At 49.9% G+C, this 9413-nt stretch overlaps 1 long non-coding RNA gene across 1 annotated transcript in view; it reads right to left on the bottom strand.

Moving 5' to 3' along the window:
• LOC104834776 overlaps nt 1–3395 on the bottom strand; it is an 11876-nt gene extending 8481 nt beyond the window's left edge. The window contains exon 1 of the long non-coding RNA XR_774651.1: nt 3313–3395. This is a non-coding gene — a long non-coding RNA (uncharacterized LOC104834776). The remainder of the gene's footprint in view (nt 1–3312) is intronic.
• Nucleotides 3396–9413: the final 6018 nt, after the last annotated feature.

The raw sequence follows: 9413 nt of genomic DNA, 5'->3' as shown, positions 1-9413 counted from the left end.
GGGGGGGGTGGGGGGGGGGGGGGGGGGCAGGAAGAGAGAGACCACTGCTTAGCACTGCTTCTGCAATTGCAGCTTAAAATAATCCCCCATTGTGGCTTTCTGAGGGGAAAAACAGCCACTCGAAATGTTGCTGTGAGCAACAGATAAGAGGAGGTTACACAGTGGAGATAATTCTATCAGCAGATGGGAATGGAGCTCGCTACCCCACCCCGTAATGATAGTATCTGATCTGAATGGATTTGTCATTGCCAGAGCTTCTGCTTTCAAGCTGAAGTGGGTATTTCCAAGTAAAAGCTCAGTGTTATAAAACCAACTGAGCAATCAACTGCATACTCTGAGGGGAAAACAGAAAGAGTTCTTCCCGCATTCTTCAGTCAGTCCCTTATCGAAGCCACAAAAAGTCCCTCCAAGCTGCATCTCATCTCTCAGGTATTTTTACAGGGCTGTCAGACTGCTCTGCACCTCTTGATGAAAACAAATGGAAAGTAAAATTATTGGATAGACTTGACTCTAAACCTAATAACAGCATGCATAAAAGTGTGGCTGCGTGGTTTTGACATGCGGAGTAGCAGTACCCCAAGATGCAGGCTGCAGCCATTTCAAGACAGGCACTTATGCAGGATTTGAACTGGAATCAAGGTCATCTCTGTTTTCCACTTAGTGAAACCCAAACCGTAGCCTGGATTGAAAGCAAGCATCCCCACAGATCTGTGGGCAACAGGGTCTGCTGAACCCCTGGCCGTCAGTAACCTTGGGGCATGCTTCTCCTAGGGGCTGGAAGCCTTCGTTATAAGAAAGTCAAACTCAAATGAGGCTTTGCTCATGGCAGACTTCCACTGGATGCCATCCTGCTCCATACAGGATCTTCCTGTGCTCCCAGCCCGGCAGCTGACACTGCTGGGAGATTTGTCTGACAAACGTTGGAATATTGGCTCAGTAAAGTGAATCTCATCTATCAGGCAGGCTCCAGCAAAGCCCGGAGCTGCAGCCCAAAGGGCTTGCTTCATTACAGGCAAGCCAGGCCATACACCCAAGCATAGTTCTCTATAGCACATCTGCTGACTTGGATGAGATAGTTAACAATACAAAAGCAGAGCAAGGGGCCAAATGGTGCAGACAGTTAATTAGTAACTCCTGCTCCTTAGCTGGCAGGTGCCAAAGCAGCTCCATGGCTGCCTGCTCTGCTGCAGGGAGCAACCCCAGGCTAAGGATGCTATTACTGCCGACGAGGCCAGGGCTCTGCTTTCCAAGAGGACTCATGTGGGCAAAGGGGGAGCCTTCTTAGTGGCATACAAATCACTTGTTCCCCAGCAACAACAGCGCAGGGCAACACCTTTTGTGACACCCTTGTCTCTGCCCTCATTAGAACTAGGAGGCATCAGGCAGGAGGTGATGCCCTCTCCCTCTGGCTCTAGAGCGACTGGGACGTCCCTTGCCACCTCATCCCAGGCTCCCAGCTGTCTTTGGGCTCCAGTTTACCAGGCAGTGTGGTGACCAACTGCCCTGTCCTAAAGAAAGCTCCCGGAAACTCTGATTTGGTAAGTACAGCAGCTGTCCCAGCTCTGCAGAGGATCTAGGTGACAGAGACTCTGCAGTGCTCCAGTGAGGACTGGCCCCAAGCAACTGTGGGAAGCATAAAACCAGCCACATGTTCCCACTGCCACCATCTGTACTACCCTGTCACCCCAACAACCCCGCAGCCCTGTGTATGCCGATTTTTTTCCTGGCTTTTGTTATAAGACTAAAAGCAACCCCTCCTTGCTCAGCTCAAGCTGGATGTCCCCCCTACCTAGCCCTGCTTCCCGATAAACTTCTGCTCCACCTTGTCCCACGAGTCCCAACTTCCCCTTCAAATCCGTTCCAAAAAGTGAGAAAATATAATTCAGCACTCTCCCTCACAGAAAAATATGCCCCACTACTAACAAGAAACCACACGGTTTCATACCTCGCACCTCAACCCCCCCCCGCCACGCCCTCCCACTGCCAGCGCCTCAGCATCGCTGGTGGGCTCCCCCGGCACCACTGGCCGCACGGCCACGGGCAGCCAAACGCTGGCCTCCCCTCTGCCCCGCGCCGCGAGGAAAACACCGCTGCCGCCGCACGAGTGCCCTCCTTTCACCCGGGTCTCCAGAGCCACGCGGCTGGCGCTCCCACAGCTGCCCCCAGTCCTGGGGAGATCGTCCCGGAGCGCCCAGGAGCAAAGCCAGATCCAAACTCCAGGCCCAGGCTGGCTCTATGGGACAGAAAGGCAAGGTGCCAGCCACGGTCCCAGCTGCCCCATGGCTGGGGGCACAGAGCCCATCACGCACGCAAAGTGCCATTCCGACAGCCGGCAAACGCTTCGGCGAGGAGGTTGTGGGTTTTGGCGACAGCTGTGGGAACGGCTCGCAAGGCTGGGAGCCAGAAACGTTGCAACCGGCGCCTCATGGCTCGCCCGAAAGCACCCGGGAAGGGCCCGATAAACCCCCCGTTACCTGGGGGCTTCTGGCCGCATGCCCTCCCACAGCCCCCGCACTCACCTGAGCACTGTGGCCCCCACCCTAGCGCGCCAGACTGTGCCCCTGTGGCTGCTCACGCCCCCAACACCTGAGGGGAGGGAAGAGGGGTGCGTGGTAAACCTTCGTCCACTGTGCTGAAGCCATCGGGACAGCGAGAAAAGGAGCTGAAGAGCGTTCTTGCACCCAGCTGGGACACCGTCTCTGCCTGGTAAAACCCTCCTCCATCCCGCAACTTCCCCTGCTCTTTGTGCGCTGTCTCATCTATGACTAATTTAGATCAAAATCTCCCTACTGCCAGCAACTCATCTGCAGCATGTGCATGCGTGCAAGCTGGGGGGAGCACACGCATCCCGGTACCAAGTAGGGCGACATACACATCACTATTGCTATTAATTGTAATTCATTCTCATCAATGAATCATGATCCGGAGGGCAGTGCTCCCTGGCTAGGACTGGTGGCGTTCACATCCACTAGCCTACCCTTACCAGAGTACACCCGGCCCAAAACCACCGCTTTTCCCCTGAAGGAAGATACCAAAAAGCTCTTCGGGCTCAGGCAGATGCACTCCCGACACCAAGGGGAGGCAGTCCAAACCCAAGCTGGCTTAGTCCCCCCAAAGCTCGAGGTGTAACGTGGGGTGGGAGGACAGCTTTCTGCGTTGCCAGGAACATGGACACCATGCAGGTTTTGGTGTCCCGACCCCCGTGGTCCTTTGGGACCTCCTGGAGGAGAAACGGGAGGTCACCCCTAAAGGACCTATCCTCCCGTCCCCAGCCACCCCTTCCGCCAGGCAGGATGGGGACCTGGCACCTACCGTGCTGAGCCAGCCTGGCCCGAGGTGAGCGGGGCCAGCGGCGCAGGGCCGGCACCGGGGGCCGCACAGGAGGAGCACGGTGGGGGCACAGCCCAGGCACACAGCTCGTTTTTGAAGGGGCTGCTCCTCCTTCAAGAGGAAGCTGCGAATGGGGAAGATAAGGCTGAGGTTAGATAACAGGAAATGTCTGGATGTGAGTGACAACACGTCCAGGTTGTGAAAGCAGCTGTCCCCATCCTGCCGCTGGGGCGCAAAGCTCACGAGCGGGGCGAGAGGTGGCTGGGGGAGGGCAAACACCTCGTGCCTGCATCCCGCGCAACCGTGTCACCTCGGCAGGCCTGGGTCGCACGGAGCCGGTGGCCACCCTCCTCACACCCCAGCTGCCGGCAACACAGGGCAGGTCTCCGGGGAAGTTGTGCGAGCAGCTGCGCTGGCTGTCCTAAGTCCGGCCGGCTCACAGCCACCCGGCCTGCAGCGGTCAGGCCCCGTGCCCCTGGTTGCAGAGGACCGGAGGAGCCATGGGGACGGCTGCGGCGGAGGGCTGTGGAGGCAGAGACCACCAGAAAGGCTTTGGCTGGGGAGATGGGCTCATGGCTGTGCTCTGCCCAGAGGGATCTCTTACCCCTCCAGCGGCACAAGGAGCAGGGAAGCAGGGCTCTACTCGCTGGTGAGAGCTGACTGTCCAGCCACTGCAGGCGGTTTTGCTCCAAAAGGCTCCCACAGGGCTCATCTCCCTTTTGAATACACGGATGCGGGCTGCGATGCCTCTGTTCCCCTGCACTCACGTGGGCAGACAGGCTTTGCTTTCACAGTCGCAGCGCCTGACAGAAGGCCAGCACTGGTCCTGTGCCCCTGCCACTGCCAGTCCCTCTGCATACCTGCCAGTGTCAGCTGAGGTCCTTATCTCTGGAGCAGCTCAACATCCACAGCACCCGCACAGAAAAATAAACACCAGTGTTTAGAGTTATAACCAAAGCAAGTTCTCACCTCCTGTCCTCTCCTGGACTGCCTGCAATACAAGGTGCTCTAAGGTATGCACCCCATCGTCTCTTAGTGCTATTTTCATCCAACCCAGCTGGGAGCAAGACTATGTAATGCAGCCGTGGAAACAGAGACTAACAATCTGTCTGTGCTCCAGCTAGCAGGACAACAAGTGATGCAAAAGACAAACTGATTCAAGCAAAACCATGAACTTTAGAGAGACATTCCTAGTCTCTCTAGGCCAGTAAGTTATATAGCATATTTTGTAAGGCCAGGACTCATTAAAAATATGTCACTCTGTGTCTGCATTATCCCAAGCATGTTTGCCATGAGCTAGCCATGCCAGTGTTATGGAGACTTTGGGATCCTTCTCATAGGATCAGTTTTCTCGCTCCCAGCACTCAGCTGGTGCCCTGTCTTTACAGTTTTTGCCTCTCAGGTTTTCCTTTCCTTGCCTCCGCACTGCTGTCCAGCTCTGCAGCCAAACTGCATGGAGATCCTCTCGTGCTCACTGCCTGGGTCTGCATTAATCCAGCAGCTTTCAGTTATGTTATCAGCATGCTTGGGCTGCAGCCACATATTTTATTATGTTCCTGCAGCTCTGTCCAAACCCCTGATCTCGAAAACACTTACTTATGCCTCCAAGTAACTATGCACACTGAGCTCCCTGGGAGTGCTCACAAGCTACTGCTGAGCCTGCATGCCAACACTAGTGAGGCCAACCTTCCTGCTAAAAGTAAAACCTGGCACTTGTGCCCGAGGGATAGTTAGATAATGAGGAATACAGTTACTGTCCAGTTCCTCTTTCATCTGCCTGTGTTTTAAAATATACAATAAAAGAGGAATGGAAAAGTCTGGGTGGTTTTGTTTTGTTTTTACTTTGGTTTTAACTGGGGCAAAGAAGTAGGTTTTTTTCATGTAGTTTGTGCAGGTTTTTTCTAGGCTCTCTTCTTCACTCTCTTTCTCCTACTTGTACCCAAAAGGCTTTGAAATGGGTGAACTCTGAGGTCAAGGTCTAGAGGAAAAAAAAAAGGGGGGGGGCAGATACTTAATTTCCATTCTTTGTGGGGACTCAGAGCAAAGAAAGTGCTGAAAAACAAAATGTTTGGTTGCTCTCACTGGAATGTAAGTCAGTGCCGAATTAAAAACAAAATCATGAGTGACTGAGAACACCCAAAGCAAATACCACTACGTTTTGTAATTTCTAAAAGCCCAGACCTAAATTCAGTTCCAAAATCCTCAGTCCACATCCATCTCTGCTAGAGATCTTCCCAATTATCTTCTCAAACAGCAGCAGTTAACTATGCATCTCCATTTTCTGCTACATGACAGAAGATTTGAACCAATTACTCCTTCTTGCTAGTTTCTACATCAAGTTTGCAACATGATTGATAAAATACCACAGCTTATTTCTGATCTTGCTCACATGTCATTTACATCTATGGGACTCCCTGCACTTTACTGAGATGAGTTCTGATGCACAACAGTGTGGATCAGAATTGATTCAGGCCCACAGGCGAAGAAACAGACTCAGGACTATGTATATGTATGCAGAATGCATAGACTGTTCAAGTGCTTTCATTAGGAGAACAAGAGCAGTGTTGACATATTCCTCCACAAATTAAATTGCTCTGAATGAACTGCAATGCTCAGAGCAAGGCTGGCTTCACCTTCACGGCAAACATCCCCGTACTGCTCTAAAGTTAACTGTTGAAATGCACTGCATTTGTTACTCAGGAGGTCAGAGCAGTTCATGAAAATTATCTTTTTTGGCCACTGCATCTCAAATATGAATTGTGAAAAGCATCAAACTTGGATGCCCAAACACAGGGTATTAAATCTACAGATAGGCTGGTAGGTAAAAACAGCCCTCTGGCAAAGGTTGTGGACCCCTGGCCTCCAAACTGCAGACTCCTGCAGATCAGGTCCTTTGGATCTCAGGAGTTTAGAAGACTCCTTACAAGTTTGGTGATTTTGTCCTGCTCATTTTTGTGGCATCTGGCCACACCTGGTAGCAAGCTTTGTGAATCTGGGATCTGAGTCATGTGGAAAAACTCTCTTTGGATATTTCATGCTCCCCTTGGGTGGTTGCACAAATTATTACTGAGTTTACATGCCCAGGGGCAAGAAACAGACTAATTAAAAACCAAACAAACAAAACCCAAAAAACCCCAAACAGTAATGAAGCTGAATGAGTGTGAAAAGCGGCAAGACCCTTGCACACTCAATAAAAAGGCCTAAGGGCATGTCTGCAAACCTCCCATTAGAAGCTGAGATTCTTCACTGTCAACCTGCATTGAATCCCTTGCCTGCATCACATGGCACTATCCAAACCAGCTAGCTTAAACCTTATTTATGTATGCCAGAATGAGCTTCAGTCAATGAAGACTTTCTAGCCAACATGCCACCACAAACCTGAGACTCATTAACTGGGACAGCAGGAGATAAGTGTCTCCCTCCAGCCAGGACACCCTGCTTTGCACTGCACCTAATTGCTGCACAGTCCTATAGGCCAATATTGATGTCCGAGGTGGATGTTTCACAGCGAAGCTGATTTCCTCCATAGTTTGCAAATGTCACCACACTACCCCACTCTGTGCAATAGCCTTGAATTGCACTCAACATTTCCTAATCAAGCTAGTTTTTTCAGTACGTTTGCAGCATGCAGCTCTGTGGCTTGCTCTGGGAAGAGGAAGAAAGGAGGTAGAGAAGCTGGGGGGATTACAGACTGCCAACAAATACTGTCTCAGAGGCTTCTGCATACTGTTCCCCAAACCACAAAATTTTCTTGGAAAACAGCTTGAAAAAAAGCAGCTAAAATGAGTCACACAGTCCCTTTGATTAGCATGCAGCAAGTTCTCTCACATTGTAATTTCAAGTTCTTATACTTTTTACCTGCCATGGAGTAAGGCATGAAGGTTTAGCAGGTTTGTACTGCTAGACAAATTGGGGCTTATACTGCATCAGTGCTGCTCTGCACTGATTAATCCATTCCAGCTTAGCCAAGGCCAGGTGAATGCAGAGTTTGGTCCATTAGTCAGCATATCTTCACAGGATGCCAGGAGATTTTTCCTTGGGACAGTTCATTGCAAAAATATCTTCAAAGGCGACATACTCCTCTTGATGAAGGAATTAAAGCTGTGTGTTACCAAGTCAGGCCTGATTCCAGCCATCAGTGACTGTCTTCCATTTCAGTTTGCTCAGTCAACCTAGTTCTGCCATCCAGCAGCACTCAGAATTGAGACCACCGGTTTTGAAGCCATCATATGGAGAGATGCAAATACAAATGACTTGCATCAAACTCAAAAATACCAAACCACTCTCCCTCAGGTTCTCCTCCCACATGAAGAATACTATTTACTTCTGCATTGGCTAACCATTTTAAGTATAATTTTCAAGTTATTTTCCTCCATCCTTGGGTCTTGGAGAGTTTTCAGATTAAATCTCAAAGAGCTGGTTGCTACCAGACTTTCTCCCAGGCTGTCTCTGAACAGCAGTTGCTGACTTGCCCTGCAGAATGGTGTCAGTTCTGAAGTAGCCAGCAGTGAATCCTCCAGCAGTCAGCTCTAAACACCACCCTTGGCAATTTGTCCAGATGTTGCTGAACTGACACTTCTAAGCATTACAGGTGCTCTTTGGGCAAAGCTGAGGGGTCCAGTGTGAGCCTAGCATGAATACACACCAGTGAAAAACAGTACAAAGAAGGTCTTTCATGAGTGGCCACAGTGGAGCGAGGGGAGGAGGAAATGGAAGACCAGGAGTAGTCCTGAGCCTTAAATCTGGAAGCACTCATGGTGCTGGATTCTCCAGGGAGCAAGATGGAGTAAGTGTTGTCACAGTTCCTTCCCTCCAGAAGATGGTTCATGAAGCCACAGCTTAGCTCTAGGCACTAAAAAAACCCTACAACGATGCAGGAAAAAATGACAACTATTCCTTGAAGGCCGAGCTGTGCGTGATGGAGGAACTCACTGGGGAGATCCTCCCGCAAGCCTGGCCTTTAACCCCTGCAGCTGGGCACTGGGGAGAAATCTCTTCAGCCAGCAAGCTAGGTCAGAGACATTGCATCCTCCCCACCAGTCTGCCTGCAGGCACAAGACTTCATCACTAGTATGCCTGCTTGCTAGTTCCCTCAGCAAAATGCATGCTTGGCTGAACCCTGCCTCACTGGCTAACCTGGGTTTTGAGTTGCATGAACACCTTGTTTCCATTTCCATTCTTTACCTCATTCAGAAAAGAAAAAACACCTTGTGGACCTTCCAGTTTTGCTGAAAGTGATATCTCCCACCCTTCCTGCCCACTTTTCAGGCAGGCACACAGCAGTGAGAGTCACAGGCTGGACTTCAGCAAACAGAGGATGTTTCTGTTCATGGTTGATTATGCATGTCACTTTTATTTTAGACCTCTGGTTAAGAAAAAAAGAGAGCACAAGAACAAGACAGACAAAAACCAGGAGGTTCAAAGCTGTTTTTCAGATGGACAGTGACAGATAAGAAAACCCCATTAACTGTCACAGCCACTGGATGACCCAAAAGATATCCTATACAGCATACACTAATAATAATAATAGTATACAATGAATAATAGTAATGTTAATACTGTAATTCTAAAGAGGCAGAAAAATAGCACCAGCCAGAGGTCAAGTGGGTTCAGGTAGCTTGGATTCATTCTTATTCCATCTTAATTAGCACATCTAGATTTTTATACAAGTGGAGGAAAACCAGACTTCCTTTTGTTTTCCCCAAGTCTGCCATCCCTGTTCAGTTAAGACCAGTTCTCTGTTCACAGGTGCTGAGTAAGAGTCACAACCTTGCCTAGAGGTTTTGCCTCAAAATAAGCTTGTATTGCAGCCATCTATCTCCTTAATTCCAGCACATCATTGAAAAATAAAGCCATATTTTGCCATATTTACTCCCTCAAAGGACTATCTCTTCTCTTGCAGTAATCTTGTTATGTGGCTAGGTGAAGAATAAAGTCTTACTCTGGGTGTGAAAGATTGATAGACTTTATCTCAAAGAAATTAGGAGCTATGGAGCTGCGCTTTATTCACTGCTGATGTCAATACAGTTACTCCATACACATTATCCCTGAGAACAGAATCCAGCCCTGGAATACTAGAAAGA

Source organism: Haliaeetus leucocephalus, unplaced genomic scaffold, assembly GCF_000737465.1.
Source record: "Haliaeetus leucocephalus isolate CR32 unplaced genomic scaffold, Haliaeetus_leucocephalus-4.0 Scaffold340, whole genome shotgun sequence".
NCBI lineage: Eukaryota > Metazoa > Chordata > Aves > Accipitriformes > Accipitridae > Haliaeetus > Haliaeetus leucocephalus.
Note: the sequence above shows the minus strand (reverse complement) of the source record. Positions and strands in the feature narration are given on the sequence as shown.